Genomic DNA, 5,313 nt, shown 5'->3' with positions numbered 1-5,313 from the left:
TACCACTTCTCACCGGCAAGGTAATTAAGAGAAGAGTGAGAGTGAAGATGAGGTGAGGGGTGACCTTGCCCATGGTTGTCAAGATGAGTTGGATAACACATCCAAAGAGAGAGAGGATATAAGTAATCGTTTTGCAAATTAGGGAAGATGTTTCGATTCATTGATTTGTTTCTTTTTTTTCATTCTCTGTTATGAGTAGCCTTTTGTAAATTAAGAAAGAAGTTACAATTCATTGATTTGTTTCTTTCTTTCATTCTTTATTATAAGTAACCTTTTGCAAATTATGGAAGAGGTTACAATTCACTGAATTGTTTTTTTTTTCTAGAGGGGGCGGGGGAGGGCAAGGTTGTACGAAAATGATGATAGGAGGCATATCTGGCTATATGGTATAAATATTTGGCATAATCTAGTTCTATGTACTATGATTCTAATAAAAGAAATAAGGTGAATAAATTCATTAGTAGAAAACATAGAAAGTGATAGACCAAAATGGTGAAAACTTTTGACTGCTACTCAAGCTCCTACTATAGCTCCAATTTTGAAACGTTGGATTGTTTTGGCTGCTTGATCAGCTCATCTCATTCGACCTCTTCATTTTGCTTCGACAAAATTTATAGAATCTCATGGATTTACTAAAATGCCCTCTCAAAAATCACTAAATTCTCACTATTATTTTAATTTAACAAATGAAAAATAGATGATAAGTCATATGAAACCACTAAGAGTATTCATGACAATACATAATGTATGTTATATGCATATATGTTTGAGTTATACTGGTTGCTTGATATGAGATTTGGCGATTAATGTTTTCACTTTCATACTGTTTATTTGCCCTTGTTAAATTTTATTATTATATCAGTGCGGGTGTGTGGAAATTTCTACTAGGCTATAAAGCTCACACCTCCTCTTTCTTTTTCTCTTTCAGAGTCACAAGATGAACAGTCTCGATTGGCTTGGGCATGGAGTTCAAATGGAGCCATTAGTTAGTTAATTTTTTTTTGATACCAAATAAATATTTACAAATTTTGTAACTGAATTAGTTTGAATATTTGATTATGATGGATTTATTTAGTTGGATTATTTGGCTATTAACATTTGACTTAAATTTCTAGAGTTATTAAAAAATTATTGATCTTTGGCCTTGCATAATATTTAGGGTACCACTCTAGGATTCATGCGGTTTTATCACGTAACCGACCTAAGTGATGGGCTCAGGGTATGACATTTGCTACATTGGAAAATTCTACAATCAACACAACCATCTCAGGAAAGAAACCTAGTTTTTAGCTTAACTTTTCCACCTTTCTTTGGAAAAATTATTTCGAGGCAACTTCTCCTAACCTTCAGGCAATATCTCTCCATTTTTCTCTGACAGTAGTATATATGTTGAATGATTTTTTCCCAAGGTGTTGGAGAATAGTTAAAAAACATGCCATTTCCATTTTTCTAGTAGGGCTAGATTCATAGTTTTGAGATCTCAGATCCGGAAACGACATTCTGCTTTAAAATGTGGTATTTTTTCCAAATAACAAGACAAAAAAATACTAGATAGAGTGTGGTTATCTTTTCGATCTGATTGACAAGAAGGAAGATTTTCTTCAACTTGCTCAACTCCAATCTCTCAAGAGAAAATTAGAAAAAGTTAACGAAATTTCGAAAGTAGAACTTTAAGTCTCATTTTCTTTTATTGATCCTTCACATCTCTTAAAATAAAGTATATAACTCCTATTTGTAATACTAGTGAGGTCACCCCTTTTACAATTTGGATTGGATTGCTACATTAGTTCAAATAAGACTATATATTTTAAAATAAATAAGATTAATTAGAATATTATATAAAAAAATAAAATTTTTTGAGAAGATAAATCTCAACTTCTACATCAACTCTGCCCTCTATTGCTCCGTCTGATTCTTCTTGCCTAGAAGTTACACCTGGTCAAAGTCTTACCTGAAAAGAAAATTTTTGGTTTGACCTGTCCATTTTGGAGCCTAAATAATGTAATTTCGGCTAGATTCAACTTTATAGGAGGTTGGCTCAAAGTTGTAGATCTCGAAAAGTTACCAAATTTTTTAAGAAAAAATCTCAATCCGGCATCCTATGACCAAGTTATGACCTCCGGTAGTTTGGCAGGTGACTCGGATTTTTGATATGGTAGATCTCATTTTTTAAACCCTATCCAGCCTAATTCGTAGTGGCCAAAGTCTTTCACATCCAGCGTAGTGATCCTCCTAAATATCCATAGTAGCCATAGTATTACACATTGAGTTGGGTGATCTCCTTGAATACTCGTGGTGGCCAAAATAATATACATCGAGTTTAGTGATCCTCCTGAATACTTGCAGTGGTTAAAATGAGACTCGATGATCCTCTTAAATCACTTTCCAAAGAAAGTTCGCCGAATGCGGTTAATACACATTACAAAACAAATAAAAGCAGAAAATTGAAAATTATATAATGGTAGGATTGCAGAGATAACAAGTCCTCATTTTGTCTGTTTGGAATCCAGACCAAACAGGCAGGATAGTGCAGTGTATATGGAGAGGCCCATAGTGATTGTTGCATGCCCCCTTGGATTTGCGCCACCAAGGATATGGTTTCATCCTATATGCTCGTTATATATGAGTTCAATTAATATCAAAGGAACGAACTTTTCCTTGGACTTCTTTCACGAAAAGAGAATGAAAAAGAAAAAGAAAAGCAGATCAAGATATTTTGATAATTCTCATCCGACATTGCTTCCATGCATGAAATTGCTTGGACCAAAATAATTTCGTTGACTCACAGAAATTGTGAAAATGTTGCTAAGCGCACCTTAAGATCCCATACATTCTTCAACTATATATTTAATGAATGTGTACTAATCATATCTCAATTACGTATTAAGGAACTTATTGTATTCATCAAAAATAAAAGTCTATTTTACTTTTCTAGATAATATAGTTTCAGAAAATTAATAAGAGGTTTGTTAAAAATGATCTAGACTTCCCTTAGTCTTACCAACCCAATTAGTCATGAACCAATTTCCACTCTCGGCATTAGTCTACATAATATTTTGGCTTAAGGCCAGCTTACCCCACTCATCCGCGTGCTGCTCTCTCTCTCTCTCTCTCTCTGATTCAAAAATGGTGAGAGTGCCCACCACATTCGTCGGTTGCCGTCACCCCATGGATTCATACTCTTACAACTATCAGTTTGAAGAAAAAAAAAACTAAAAAAGAAACATAATGAACAGTTAGAATCAAAATAATGGTCAAGTTGAAGGCTCATTAAATCATAATTCCCCCTTTTGCTTTTCCTCTTAATGGAAAAGTTAATTTAAGAAATATTTTTGAGAAAGAAAGATTTTCTCACATTATGCATCTAACATTAAGAACATGCAATGAAACATCTTTTGATAAAAGATTCATATATAGCTACATATCAATCACTTTATCGAATTAAAAGAATACAAGCATTCTCCCTCTCTCTCTCTCTCTCTCTCTCTCTATTTTGATGCAATAGGGGCTAACGGAGTTTATCTCATTAGTCTTTAGCTTTTATTGGAATGAAAGAGTTCACCTTATTTCTTTGTTGGAACCTGCCACGTATAACCCGATTATGCCAGGTATTTTACTGAATATGTTCTGAAATAATACGCTTCCTATGATTATTTCAGAAGGACATGCACAAAGCAACATGAACAAAGACAAACAAAAAGAAAAAGAGTGCGATACACACCGCGTTTGTGTATACTGCCTCACAGTTGGTTGGCTTGCCAACTTGACGTTGAATTTGTGGACCTAGTCCGACTAAAAATTTCGCCTTAGGAAGATTGTTGTTGGTGGCAAGAGAAATGACATCAACAATTGCATCATCATAGTAGAGCTAGCTAGTTCACTACAAAACGCTCATAATGTCACTAGAGCCACAGAATGAGTGATAGAATATTCATATAGACCTGATCGTCATCATCAGACAAATTATGAAAGAAAGAAGCTCAACTTCACATATTCGAATGCCTCTGAATTCTTTCCTGAGTCCCGACCGGTGGTGTCAGAGGTTTTGACAATCCTAACAAAATTTGCAGTCTCTGTAGAAATTTTACTCATAAAATTGTTGTGTCTTGCATGTACTTTAAGATTGCCTTACTCCATTTCACCTAATTCTTTTATCATAACCTCTAGATCTTTATGTTTGAAGCTGTATCGATATGGGGATCACATTCAAGGATTGGCCAACCAATCATGCATGATCTACTTCAGAATTACCTTCCAAAATATTTTTTTCAAATCCAAAAGTTGAATATCTGCTTGTAGATTAGAGTATCAAATATGGATCTGCTGTGTAGATTAAAAAATAGGGAGCCAATCTATGAAATTTTGCTGCAAATGTTGTAAATATTTCTTCATCTCCTTCTCCCTTTCTAATATCTCTCTAGATTGCACATGAAATAAGATCTCCCTAGACAAATTTTTCTACTTTCTTTGATAAAAATGCAAGCCACCCATGCGTATATATTCCTTAGAATTCAATCAAGAACGTAACAGGAACCTGGGTATAAAGAAGGCTAATAGGAAGAGCGAAAACTTAAGGTAGCTATGCTTTATTAAATTGCAATTCCAAAACATGTACCACAGGAGAATCCAATCAACACGCTCAAACTTGTTCGCCCGTGCCAGCTACTTAATTTATTCAATTACTAAATTTATTCTATCCTAATGTATTTAGAAGGATCAACCACATGAGTTACAGTTGCAGGCGTCGATCACCATGTTGCATTCGACATCAGGCTGGCCGACATAGCCGCATTCGACGTGGTAGCAGCACTGCATATTTGAACAGTTATTGGGGTTGTTGGTAGCGCAGCACTTGCACGTTCCGCATTGAGATTCGGCATCGCCCTTGACCATGCCGGGCGGTAGATATTTGATTCTCGGTTGCGGCTCGAAGGCAGCAACATCTCCTGCTTTGCATGTGGGTTGTAAAAGATTAGTGAGTTAGCGAGTAAGAAAAGAATAGAAAGGACTGACTGTGATTTAAAGGAGGATCACCTCTCACAGGCAAGATAATTAAGAGAAGAACGAGAGTGAAGACGAGGTGAGGGGTGACCTTGCCCATGGTTGTCAAGATGTGTTGGATAACACATCCAGAGAGGGAGAGAGGGTATATGTAATCATTTTGCAAATTAAGGAAGAAGTTTTGATTCATTGTTTGTTTGTTTTTTTCATTCTCTATTATATATAACCTTTCGCAAATATGGGAAGAAGTTACAATTTATTTATTTGTTTCATTTTTTTCATTCTCTATTATAAATAATCCTTTTGAAAATT

General features: G+C 35.0%; 1 long non-coding RNA gene across 1 annotated transcript; it reads right to left on the bottom strand.

Moving 5' to 3' along the window:
• Positions 1 to 4,565: 4,565 nt before the first annotated feature.
• LOC149753631 (uncharacterized) lies at positions 4,566 to 5,106 on the bottom strand. Its single transcript, XR_016400410.1, has 2 exons — positions 5,035 to 5,106; positions 4,566 to 4,946 (listed from the first exon to the last, which is right to left on the bottom strand). It is a non-coding gene; the product is annotated as an uncharacterized LOC149753631 (long non-coding RNA).
• Between the last annotated feature and the right edge of the window lie 207 nt (positions 5,107 to 5,313).

Source organism: Phoenix dactylifera, chromosome 4, assembly GCF_051530095.1.
Source record: "Phoenix dactylifera cultivar Ajwa chromosome 4, Ajwa_hap1_PhDact_Kaust_v1.1, whole genome shotgun sequence".
Taxonomy (NCBI): Eukaryota; Viridiplantae; Streptophyta; class Magnoliopsida; order Arecales; family Arecaceae; genus Phoenix; species Phoenix dactylifera.
Note: the sequence above shows the minus strand (reverse complement) of the source record. Positions and strands in the feature narration are given on the sequence as shown.